This window comes from Ictidomys tridecemlineatus, chromosome 6 (assembly GCF_052094955.1).
Source record: "Ictidomys tridecemlineatus isolate mIctTri1 chromosome 6, mIctTri1.hap1, whole genome shotgun sequence".
Classification (NCBI taxonomy): Eukaryota; Metazoa; Chordata; class Mammalia; order Rodentia; family Sciuridae; genus Ictidomys; species Ictidomys tridecemlineatus.
In genome coordinates this window covers 63,320,622-63,334,019 of record NC_135482.1, presented here as the reverse complement: position 1 = coordinate 63,334,019, position 13,398 = coordinate 63,320,622, and the positions used below count along the sequence as shown (strand labels likewise).

At 39.5% G+C, this 13,398-nt stretch overlaps 1 protein-coding gene across 9 annotated transcripts in view; it reads left to right on the top strand.

Moving 5' to 3' along the window:
* The first annotated feature begins 4,939 nt into the window (after nt 1–4,939).
* Nucleotides 4,940–13,398, top strand: part of Scn8a (sodium voltage-gated channel alpha subunit 8) — a 177,238-nt gene continuing 168,779 nt past the window's right edge. For 8 of the 9 annotated variants that reach the window (XM_078014672.1, XM_078014670.1, XM_078014667.1 and 5 more), the window contains exon 1: nt 5,201–5,347. The gene's annotated coding sequence lies outside the window, so the exon portion shown is untranslated. Of the gene's footprint in view, nt 5,050–5,200; nt 5,348–13,398 lie in introns of those variants that run through there. The other variant, XM_078014665.1, reaches the window with a different exon arrangement.

Genomic DNA, 13,398 nt, shown 5'->3' with positions numbered 1-13,398 from the left:
CGAACTCAGTGCTTCACACATGCTGAGTAAGCACTCTACCACTGAGCCCCAACCGCAGCCCCAACGTGATTATTATTTATAGACACTCCATCCAATAACAGCAGAGGACACTCTCCTCAAGTGCACATGGAACACTAAGATCATATTCTGAGTCATGAAATAAGTCAAACATTTAAAGGCATTTAAGTCATATAAATCACTGACCGATCACATGCAATAAAATTAGAAACTAATTAACAGAAAGTAGTCTGGAAAAAAATCTCTGAATATTTGAATACAAGATGATCTATTTCTAAATAACCCATGATACAAAGGTGAAATCAAATAGAAAATTAGAAAGCATTTTTAAACTGAATTAAACTGAAAATTCAACATATCAAAAGTTTGGGGTGTAGCTCAAGCAGGACTTAGAAATTTATAGCATTAAATGCTTATTTTGGAAAAGAAAAAAGGTCTGGGATCAATTACCTCAGCTTTTACTTTAAGAAACTGGACTGTGTTTGGAGGGACAAATGAAACTCTAAAAGAGCAGAAGAAAGCAAATAAAAATTAATAAAACAAAACATAAAACCAGTATACAAAAAAAAAAAAATCAATGAAACCAGAAAAGTGTTTACCAGGAAAAAGACAGATGGAGCTGGGGTTGGGAGGGTGGTGGTGGTAAGGGGATGAACAATCATCAGTAACAGCAATGAGAGAGTATTACAAAGATTATACTATCTATAGGTACTAAAAAAATGATATGGATGATACAAACAACTTTATGTACATAAATTTAACAACTTACATAAAATAGACAAACTCCTTGGGAGACACAGCTTCCAAAGTTCAGTCAATAAGAAATAAAAGTCTCAAGTATCCTTATATATTTTAAAAAACATTTCTTTAGTTGTAGATGGACACAATACCTTTATTTTTATTTGTTAATTTGTATGTGGTACCAGGGATCGAATTCAGTGCCTCACACATAACTAGGCAAATGCTCTACCACTGAGCCATAACCCTGCTCACATATATTTTTTAAGTAAATTAAACTTGCACTTACAAACTTTCCCTCAAAGAAAACTCCAGGTCCAGATGATTTTACTTGGCAATTCTATCAAATATTTAGGGGAAAAATAATATAAATTTTATATAAACTTTCCCAGAAAATAGAAGAGGAAGGAATCTATTCTATGGGGCAGCATTACTGTGATACCAGAAATAGACAAGGGATTGCAAGAAAACTACAAACTGATTAACTTCATGAACACAGAAGCAAGCATTCTTAACAAAAGTTAGCTAATCAAAACCAACAGTTTGTAAAAGGGATACTATGTCATGATCAATACATTATCCCAGGAAGGTAAGTTTAGTTTAAATTTGAAAATCAGTATAATCCACTATATTAACAAACTAAAAAGAAAAAAAAATGCAGATGCATTGACAAAATTCAATATCCATTCCTGATAAAAACCCTCAGCAGAGTAGATATAGAAGTCTTCCTTAAGACTTCCTCATTATAATAAAGAGTATCTAGGGAAAATCTATAGTCAATATCACACTTAATGGTGAAAGGTTGAATTTTTCCAAGATGTGGTACAAAACAAAAATGTCTGCTCTTATCACCTCTATTCAACATTGTATTAGTGGGTCTAGCTAGTATCATAAGGCAAGAAAAACAAATACATCCAAATTGGAAAGGAAGAAATACAATTTTTTAAAAATATTTATTTATTTATTAGTTATTGGCGGACACAACATCTTTGTTTGTATGTGGTGCTGGAGGATCGAACCCGGGCCGCACGCATACCAGGCGAGCGCGCTCTCGCTTGAGCCACATGCCCAGCCCCACAATTTTTTATTCACTGATAACATGTTTATTGGTAGACTGTACAAAGAAAATCTAGAGTTAATAACATAAAATATAAGCTCAACATACAAAAATTAATGTATTCATATAGAATATCAATCATAAATCAAAATATACTTTTAAATATAAATATAAAATATTTATGAATATAAATATAATATATATAAATTTATGAATATAAAATATTTATGAATAAATTCAAGAGGTCAGCAAGACTTTTTTCCTGAAAACTACAAAACACTGAGAGATGTTTTTGAAGACTGAAATTAATGAAATGTTTATGAAATTGAAGATATAATTCTAATATAAGTTTTCTCCAAATTGATCTATATATTCAATTTTTTGGGGGGGAGTACTGGGAATTAAACCCAGGGATGCTTTATACTGAGCCACATCCCAACTCCTTTATCTTTTTATTTCTAGACAAGATTTTGTTAAGTTCCTGAGGGTCTCTTTAAGTTGCTGAGGCCAGCCTCAAATTTGCAATTCTCCTGATTCAGTTTTCCAAATCCCTGGGATTATATTTTATGCACCATTGCACTCAGCTTCAATGTACTCTTGATAAAAATCCCTGTGAATTTTTTGTTTACGTAGAATTTGATAAGTTAATTCTAAAATTCATATGGAAATACAAAGGACCCAGAATTGCAAAACCAATATTTAAAAAAGGAAGGTCAAAGTGAGAGTTTGTGAGCTACCTGATTTCAAGATTTATTATAAGGCTAGAATAATCAAGAGAGAGTATTCGTAGTGTCAAGAGAGACATATATATCAATGAAACAGAATAAAGTGTCCAGAGCTAGACCTTACATACCTGATTAAAACATGATCCATGGAAGGAGAAAAATAAATAAATTTGACACTACAGAAATGAAGAACTACTTCTGCTTTTCTGAGTGGGTTGGGAAGGGTTGGGCTGGAGATTGAATCCAAGTCTTATGCATGCTAGGCAAACATCTCCAGTACTGCAAAATTAAAAAATAAAAAAAAAAACCAGCTAAGTTGGCTTGGGGTTGTAGCTCAGTAGTAGAGCACTTACCCACCATGTGTGAGGCACTGGGTTCGATCCTCACCACCAAATAAATAAATAAATAAATAAATAAATAAATGTATTGTGTCCATCTACAACTAAAAAAAAAAAAAAAAATTAAAAAAAACCAAAACACCTAAGCCTGGCACAGTGGCATACACCTGTAATCCCAGCAACTCAGGAGGCCAAGGCAGGAGGATCACACGGTTGAGGCCAGCCTGGGCAACTTAACAAGAATCTGTCTCAAAGTTAAAAATAAAAGGGCTAGGACTATAGCTCAGGGGTAGAGTGCCCCTGGGTTCAATCCCCAGTACTGGAGGGAGGGGGCAGGAATGAAAGGAAGGAAAGAAGAAAGAAAGAAGGAAGGAAGAAAGATAAGCTCATACTGGGAAATTGTATAATAGTATTTGCCAATTTCTTATCTCATAGAAGACTAGTATCCAGAATATATAAATAACCCTTAAAATTCAATAAGAAAACCATGCCTAAAATAGGCAAAGAAAAGCTGTGAACATTCAACATATTTAGTTATTAGCAAAACAGAAGTCAAAATCACAGTTAGCACTATACACCTATTAATGACCAAAATAAAAAAGACAAATCATACCAAATGTTGGTTAGAAGGTGGAGCAACTGAAACTCTCACGCTTCTGACAGGAGTATAAAACACTCTGCAAAGCAGTTTGGACCTTCTGAAATATGTTAAATATACACTTACAATAGGGTCAATCATTCTATTCTTAGGTGTTTATACTCAAGAGAAATCAAAGTATTTGTCCATCTAAAGACTTGCACATAAATGCTCTTAGCAGCCTTTTTTTTCCTTGTAATAAGCAAAAAGAAACTAAATGTCACCAATAGGTGACTGGATAAATAATTGTGATGTATTTGCATAATAGTTCCTCTTCAGCAATTAGAGGGAATGAGCTTTTGATAGGCAACAACAGATTAATCTCAAAATAATTATGCTGAGTGGAAGATGCCATATAAAAAAGAGTTCATACTGTATGATTCCATTTCTTTAAAATTCCAGAAAATGCAAACTAATGTACAGTAATAGAAAGAAGATCGGTGGTTGCTTAGAGAGGGTGTATGGGGGCGGGAGATGCAGGGAAGCATTACAAAGAAGCACAGGAAAATTTGGAAGGTGATGTACGTGTTCATTACCTTGGTGGTGATAATTTCATGCATGTATACATACGTCAAAATGTATACTCTAAACATGCAGTTTATTGCTTTATTAAGCAATAAAATTACTTTAAAATGCATATAGTGAGGCACACTAGGCGGTAGGCATACTGTGTGCCAGTTTGTTAGAAGTGTGCCAAATGCATTCTTCCCATTTTGTCCTTACAATAAATCTGAGATTAGTACTGAGACTGATTGTTCCCTTTCACAGTTGGAGAACACTGAGGTTTAGAGAAGTTGTTTAGAGGCATCCCAGTTAGTAAGTGGCAGTCTGAGCATGCTTTTTCACTCTCAACTGTGAATTTGGGGTAGAAAGATCTATTTTGCAGTAAAGAGGCAAAATAAAGTGCTAAAAGTTCTCGCATTCATTATGTAGATCCTCAGAAATGGGGAGAAAGCAGTTCAAATGCTCATGCCTACTTCACAGAGGGACACACTGAGGTTCAGCAAGAATGATGACTTGGACACAGTTTCAGACTTGGGCGCTGTGTCTTCCCACTACTTATACCAGGCCCCTGGCTGCGGAAACACAAGCCTCCACGTGCTGTGGATAGACCTAGACCTCGAGTCTCACCAGTTGGCCAAAGATGAAGTAAATCGAGTCCTTGGGTTTACAGATCAGAAACTTCAACAACTGAGCGCTGTACTATTACCAGACAAATTCCAGAGAAAGGTACGACTTGACATTGACAGGGGCCGCGGAGCGCGAGGCAACACCACACCTTTCGGGTTTCCACTCCGGTGTCTGTGGGAAGCGGTTCCGCGGCCGGTACGGCCTTCTGCGCGGCCCCTCCCGCGACTCGGCGGGGGCGTCGTGGAGGCGGGCCCGGGGACGCTCGCTGGCGCTCCGGCGCGGCGCCCCCTGCCGGCGCCCTGTTCTCCTTCGCCCGGATCCGGTCCCGGCGGCGCAGGGACGCCGGCCTGCAAGCCAGCTAGCGGGCGGGCGGGCGCAGTGGGCGAGCGGGCGCGCCCTGCAGGGGTAGGTGGGCCGCAGGGCACGAGGTGCGGGCGGGGGCAGTCGGGCGGGGGGAGTGCGCGGAGGGGTCGGGCGAGGGGCCGATGGGCGGGTGCGCGCGCTAAGGCGCGCGGCGGGCGGGCGGGCGCGAGTCATCAATTATGCAAGTACTCGGGCGGCGCGGGGGGCGGGCGCGGGGAGCGCTCCAAGATGGCGCCCACCGCAGTCCCGCCCGCCGCAGCCTCGGCGCCTCTGCAGTCCGGCCGCGCCTCCCGGGCCCCGCGCTAGGGCCACCGCTGCCTCGCTCGCCGTCGCTGCCGCCGTAAGTCGCCCCGGAGCCCCCGCCCTGGCGCTGCTCTTCGCCCCGGGCTCCCCTTCCCGCCTCGGGACCCTTGAGCGGGCTCGCCCCTCTCCAGTCAGGGGCTTTGCCGCAGAGTGCGCGGCGGGGCTCGCGGGGCTGTGGAGCCGAGTTTCTGACCTCCCTGTTTCGGACAGGTGTTTTAGAAGTCTTGCTTCCTTCTACCGTGTTTACTGGGGGCCCCTAGGAGAATCTAGGACCACCGGCCCCACGCCCGGATACCTTCCTCTCCTCGTCTCTCTAGTCTACACTGGGGGACACGGGTTGCCCTCGGTGCCCCTTCCGTGGTGCACCCCCCTCCCCCAGCCGGGGTAGAGTCGGGTCGCTAGCGGGCTTGCTCTGGGAAGGGCAGCACTGTCGGGATCTTCCTACCACAGCCCCTCAGCCTTTCCCCCTCCCCCATGTCTTACTGCATCCTTGTCCCTGATCAGGCTCCAGATTGCTACCAACTGCAGAAGCCAGGTGTGCCTGGGTTCTTTGGGTTGCTAGGACTTCCCCTGTCCTTTACTCGGATGTGTCTGTCCCCCTCCTAACAGGGTGTTCTGTGGCTGTGTTGGGGGCGCCCGGGACCTTCCTCGGCAGGCTAGGATTCCTGCATTAGGGAGTACATCACTTTCAGAATATCCCCCTTCCCCCATCCATACGCCACCCGATGCAGAGCTTGTTCCTCTCCTCCTCGCTCCCCTTCCCCCCCACCCTTACCACCGCCAGCAGCACTCTGGGCTTCTTGTTAGCATAGGGTCCAGGACTGTTTGCCCAATTGCACAGCTTGGACCCTTCCTCTCTACTTCTCTGTTGGTACCTTGGGGGACCGCAGAGCCTCTGCATTTCTCCTGGGAGCCCAGCTCCATCCTCTCCATTGCCTCTCCATTGCCAGCAGCAACCACCGGTGGAGACTTGGCAGCTAACTTTTCAGGGGGAGGGGGAGTAGGCCAGGGTTCTTAGACCCCTCCAGGGGACCCAGCTTTGAGTTGGCATGGAGTGGGAATCATTTTTCAGCTTGATAAATAGGATTCTTTAAACCATGTATTGCTTCCAACTACTCCACCCTATGCCCTTTTCCTCACTTACACTGCAGTTTTTAAGCATGGGGGAATACATTTTATATCTGGAGATTCCAAGATTCACATCAGTGTTCATGATAAATGAATGTCATCTGTTTGGGGGAGGTGGGTAGAAAAAACTTTGCATTGCATCTGGCTGAATTCAGGGGGAGGGAGTAATAATTAGCATGGAGCAAGCTCTGCTACACAAGAGAAGCCGCTTTAAATGCACAGTGGGCACCAGAGAGGCAGGGATGGAAGCAGGAAGTGTGGGTGAGGACCTTGAGGACAAAGAAGGGAGAGTGCTTTTTAAAAATAACTGTTTTCTCAAGTTTGAACCTGGAGAGATCCTTTAGAGAGCTAGTGGTGTGTTAGGGCTGGGGGATGTTTTAGCTTTCCAAGAGAGATATCGGGTGTGGTAGGTTTTTCACTGTCTCACAGTCTCTCTGTACTTCTTTTTCTCCACGTGCATTAGAAGATATGGGGGAGGGGCCTTTTTTCCTTCCTAAAATTTTTTTTGATGTGTAATGCAAATGGCTGGACAACATTACAGCCTAGTACCAGGATGGTAGGAATCTTGGGGAATTCAGATTTAAAATGACAAAAGCTACATTGTAGCACATTGTCTGTAACCTGGTTCTTGAAATACTGCAGCGTTTTTTTTTTTTTTTTTTCCTTTGGAACTCATGACCTATAAGGCCTTCAGTTCTCCCTGAAAGGATTTGATTGCTTGTTGGGGAGTGGGGGTGGTAGTGATGGTTCCTTGTTCAGCAAGCATTCTCTGTCCTAGAAATTGAGGCTGTCCCTGGAGAAGGCTGCAAGCATGTTCTATGTTCTCTGAACATCTGATTCAGGGTGTATGTAAATATGTTGTGTTTCTTAGTAGGGTTGGTCACAGATATTGCAAAGCAATTCTTGATGGCACAGGCTAGTTTTATTGGTTTCTTGGGTTCAGTTTGAGAGGCTGACTTTATATGCTTTTGGTTTTCATTTGGGGCTTTGTCAGCTTTTATCAAAATATTTGGAAGATTTTGCTTTAAACTGATAAAGAATAATTAAGGAAAATATAGCTTGCTTAAACACACATAACCCTACAGTTGCTTCCTTGTAGGACCCTTAACAAATTTTTCTTGAGCTCCAGCTTCGGATTGCCTTTATTTAGGCTTGTACTAGGGTTTGGTGGTGTGGTGCTGAAAGGACAGTTCCCCAACCAGTTTTGCTGTGAAGAGCACACATGCTGGACAGGATTTGGATTTTTCTTTGCTTTATATCTTTCGTTTAGCAGGCTTTCCTGTGGATGTCCATGTGTATGCGCAGCTGGGTTTGTATTTGAGGTTGAAGGCCTAGTTATCATATTTTTTTACTCCCACATAACTCCTCATTTTGGCTGTCCCTCATGGAGACAGTGTTTAAAAGGCTGCCACAGATCCATAAGTAAATCATACAGTGACACTCTGCTGACTGCATTAATTCAGTACATTTCAGTCATTTCAAATAGCAAGACACTGATAATATTATGGATATTTGGTTTTCACTAGAAAGAATTAGATAGCTTGCCAGGCTAATCAGGATCAGAAGGGCATCTTCCCTGGGTTGATCTGAATATGAGCTGCAAAAGAGACAGGTCACAATAAGCTGGTCTGTAATCCATTGTATCACCAAAGTTTATTCATCAAAAAATTCATTTTAAACTCATAGAAAGGGAAGAGGACCATAAAATTAAGCTTGTTCACCTTTCCACCTAACCCAGGAATTCCTCTTACAGGAGATTTCTTCTTCGAATACTTTCATTGGTAGGGAACTTATTAACACAAAAATAGCCCATTCCACATGGATTCCAGTGTGATTGAAGTACTTTAATCTCACTGAAAAGTTAACATAAATCAAATCAAAAGACATATAAATTAGGTTTAGTTTATGGGGAAATGTCATTTTTGTGCTTACCAAGAAAAGATTGGGACTTAATGAAATTCTTTATACAAGAATCCTGTACCTACATGAAAAGAATACAAAGGGACGTGACCACTTAAAGCAAGAAAAACATTCTATGAATGGAAAGAAAAATAATTATCTTTAATATGCTGGTATTATGTAACAAGTTGTTCTAGAAGACACATGCTTGAATTAATGAATACTTAATTTCTATGGATTATATCTAAGGAGAGTAAATCCACACTGTATGGAAAGTGTTAAAGATAACCATTTTATCCAGCGAGAGAAACCACTTACCACACTTAAAAAATAATACTGCAGAAAAAGTTAATATATGTAAAAACAGGAAAAGAGTCATTAGTCTTAACATCCTGAGTAAGAGTTGTCTGTGTTTGTTTTTACAGTCTTTTCTTTCTTTTTTTTTTTTTTTTGCAGGAAGTATTTGAAAAATACTCTGAATGCCAATATTTTTAAATCAAGCTTTTCAAGCTTTTAAATTCATCATCTACAAGTCAGTCATTAGGGTCTTAAACTCTACATTGTCTTATTTCAGTTTATCTTTTTCTTGGCCCTTTTTAACTTTTTGAAAAATCCATCTTTATTGTGAAAGAATTTACTTATAGAATTGGATTCCTTTGACATCTCTTAAATTTAGTAGCTAGAGGAGTAAAACTTTTTTTTAAGTTAGTGATTCAACATACAGTCTTACTCGTACCTACTATGCTCAAGGAATTGTACTAGGAACCAGATTAGAAGAAAATGCTATGCTCAAATACTAGTTGTTTAAGGAAGGAAATAGAACTTACACCCTTTAGGTTTATTGATTGCTGAAATGTATGGCAGCCTATTAGGTTGAGCCCAGTGATTTAACCTAGAGAAGAAATAGTTTGCACAGAAATGGGAAGGAAATGAAGGGAGGGGGGAAAAAAAGACAAAGGAGAAGTCTTCTGGAAATTTTTTTATGTCCATTTGTGAAGTTGTAGAAACTTATCCAAGACACACAGTTAAGTACTATGTTAGGAATTAAGGTGAAATGAAGGCCCAAGAAGGTTGCCATAGTTACACCATTGAGAATAAAAGTCAGGATAGTATGGGCTTTGGTGTCAGGCAAAACTAGGTTCATATACCAACTCTGCTGCTTATTTACTTTGTGACCTTGGGCAAGTTATTTAATCTGTCTAGGCTTTAGTGTTCTCATCAATAAAAATAGCAATAATAATATTCACATTTCAGGGTGTTTGTGGGGATTAAATGAACTCTGTTTCCTTATGGTTTCTGACACAGTATATATTAGTTCCTTACTCTCTAGATATTGAGCAGCTTAGTGTGTGTTTTTATTTGTATTTGATATAGTGTATGTATATTGTTGTAAATTTTAGGAGATTGAAAAGCAGCTGGTTACTTTATCCTCAGTCTGGCATAGCAGATTGAATCTGAAGGTTCTTTAACTTAAATGGACATTACTAGTCTACAAAGAGAAAAGTTTTATTGTACATTTGTTGTGTTGGCCTTTACTGCATTATCAAAGTAATAGTCTTACTCATTCCCCAACTACACTAGAATAGGACTCCACCAAAAAGGAATGCTTTGGTACTCACCAGCTGGCAGACAACTAAACTGTTTTTAACCATAGTCTGGAATCTGAAGGTGGAATGAACCCAGAAATTAGGGCCTGCTTTTATTTTGTTCTGAACTGGGTTTTTAAAATCATGTTTAAGTGATTATATGAGTTTGGAGTTGCTTTTATCCCAATCATTTTAGGTTTTCCATGGTATAGTCATTGAACTTCTTTGTTTGAATAAATTTCATACATTTAGGTCTCACAGATGACCTTTGGCAATTATTACTTTATATTTGTCTGTTTTCAAAACTTTTTTTCTTTTTTGGTGGTACTGGGGATTGAACCCCTGAGCCTCATGCATGCTAGGTAAGTGCTCTGCCACTGAGCTACATCTCTAATCTTGTTATCAGAACTCTTAAAAATGCTTCTATCAGTTGATTGTTGAAGTTCAGTAAGATGAATATTATGTTACCCGTTGTATAGTTAAGGAAATTGAAATTCAGTCCATAAGATTGAGTGGTCCAGGGTTAAGGACTAGTTAACTAGTGGAGTAGAGACTGGTATTCAAGTTAGTTGACTCATGCTTAAAAAATTTTTTTCCCATTAAATGGTGTTATATTCTGATGTTCATATAACCAAGTAATGTGAACAATTTTGGTTTTATTTTAAGAAATTATCATTATCCTAGGTAGCTAAACATATCTTAGTGAGTGGGCATAATGAAAGATTCTGAGATAGGCAGAGGGAGGGCAAAAGTACCTTTTCCTTTTGGAAAAGGAAGGATGAAGGGAAATGAACTGAAGATGTATCAATTAGTAGAATATGGGTGAAAATGGGAGGCATCAAAGTAATACACTTGTTTTCCTTTGGTAGCTATCTTAGCTACTGTGTGTGTGTGTGTGTGTGTGTGTGTGTGTGTGTGAGAGAGAGAGAGAGAGAGAGAGAGAGAGAGAGAGAGAGAGAGAGAGATTGATTGATTCAACCCTTTTGGTGCTCTACCACTTAACTACATCTCTAAACCTTAATTAAAAAAAAAATTGACATAGGGTCTTACTGAATTGTGAAGGATGTCCTCAAATTTGTGATCTTCCTCCTCAATCTTCCCACTAGCTGAGATTGCAGTGTGTACAATTATGCCTGGTTGCTACTTTTTAGATAGACATCATGTCTTAGTATCTGCTCATCTTTCTCTATATCTCTTGACATAAATATACTCACCTTGTTACTCAGAAATTGCCAACCTTAGTTATAACCAGGACTGTAGAGAATTGTGGCCCCTTTTCACCCAGATATCTTTGCTTATGCAAGACTTAAATTATCGTAGGTCTCAGAAAACAAAGCATGCTGGGAATTAGTGCTAGGAGGAGTAAGCCAGTTGGAGCAGAAGTAGTTCTGTGAAGGCTTTGGGCTAGAAGAGCAAAGGTAAAAGAATAATAATCAAGATTTTCCTTTAGACATATTTCGACAGAGAAAAGCAGTAAAATAAAAGCTGGAAACTTCAGGTTCTAAGAGGTACTCTTGATTTGGGACTGTAGCTCCATTGCTCCTGGCAGGAGTTGATTGGGTTGGGATGACTAAACAGGTGGAGAGGTTGGGAACACTTTTATAGTTACTATTGGAGAGACCTCTTGTGTTCATTGGGCTTGTCCCAGTCTGGAAATGGAAAACACTGAAATCCCTCAAAAGTCCTATTAACAGGCTCCTTTCATGTTCAGTTCATTAGTGTGGTTTTTATGCTGTTTAATCTTCTGAGTTTCTAGAGAATAAGAACATTAGATAAGTTGTGAATTATACATTTATTTTCCTATATTTTGAATATTTAACTGATTATTGACATTTCTACCAGAGTGGAGGGAAGGGAGAAAAAGTCAAAGTTAAAATGTTACTTTTAATTTGTAGATGATTGATAGTGGAGGAGATTGCAACTACTTTATCAATGAAAAAGTAATTGATTTTTGATCTGTTCTTATTCCCTCCCTATTTTAATTGTATAGACAAGTGAATGCTGAGCTTCCAAAAGCTTAACAGCCATTGTAAGCCAAAGTGTAATAGCATTTTTCCTTCATTTTGCTGAACAACAACCCTGTAAACAAATAGTGCTTAATTTATTATATGGTTAACTCCTTATTTTAGGAGGAATTCTTTTTTCATTTAAGCATAATGCAGCAGGTTTTTGTGTCACATTCATTAATGTCTTTTTGTCTTAGCAAGAAGCTGAATAAAATGCTTTTAAATGAAAACAAATTGATACATTATTATTAAATTGCAGAGAAGACTTAACCAAGTTGCAAATGGGACCAATAGAGTTCAGAAGACCCAGAAATCTCATTCACATAGAATTATCAATTGGATTTCCTAAGATTTGGGTGTAGACTAAAGAGATATTATGCTGGGTTTCTAGGGGACAATTCCTTGATGATAGCAAAACATTTTTAAAAGATTTGTATTGTGATAAGGATGAAACTGTTGGGAGTATGAGGAATCATCAGAAGGGGAGAGTGAGGGAAACTACAGCGGTGAAAATGGACAAGGGAATTAGATGTGAATATGGAGAATTATTTATATTTTAAGAGAAGGTGTTCATTCCTCTCCAAAGAGTCCCATCTAGAGTGGTCCATCTAGAGTCCTCATCTTTCGGACAGGGCACAGAAACTTAGGAAGATGGGATTTTTGTTTGTTTTGTTTTTAAATATTATTCTTATCTCTGTTAGAACTTTGCTACAAGTTGCTTTCTTTATATGATCTTTGCATTAGGAAAACTAGAGAATATTTTCTTGTTTTATACCAAAAAAATTAGTAACATCCTTAAATGTTTCTTTTATTTTCTCCCTTTTAAAAAAGGGACTTTTAGTTATTTAATATATGTCTTTTCTCTGCTGAGTGCAGTGGTACATTTCTATAATCCCAGTGATTTAGGAGGCCAAGGCAGGAGACTCTGTAATTTGAGGCCAGCCATAGCAGCTTAGGCCCTAAGCAATTTAGCAAAACTCCCTGGTTTCCTCCCCCCAGTTTTTTTTTTAAAGTCACTGTTGATGGTATCTCTTTCATTCTAATTTATCTTTTATGTAATATTTTGGTGAATAGTTCATAGGGGCAGAGGGTTAAAAAATCAGAAGGTTGGAAGTTTTCTTTTTGTCTCCCAGTCATCTTGTATGCACTCCAAAAAGGCAACTCATTACCAAATTTCTTGTGTAAATTTTCCTACCTACATATGCACATGTACACTTTATCTCCCTCTGCAGCTGCTGCTCCCACCCTCCAGTTGTTTCCAATTATCTCTTAAAGGAAGACTGTTAAAATAGTTTATGGATTTGAATTCTCATTATAGATATCTTAGATCTAATTGGAAGAATCAAATGCTGTCCCAGTTTTGGGCACCCTAGACTTGTGGAAAAAGCCCTAAGCACTGCCAGCTAGATAAGTCACCAGGCCTTCGTGTGTGGTTTTATCTGTATCTTCAAGATTTAAAATCTCTTGTG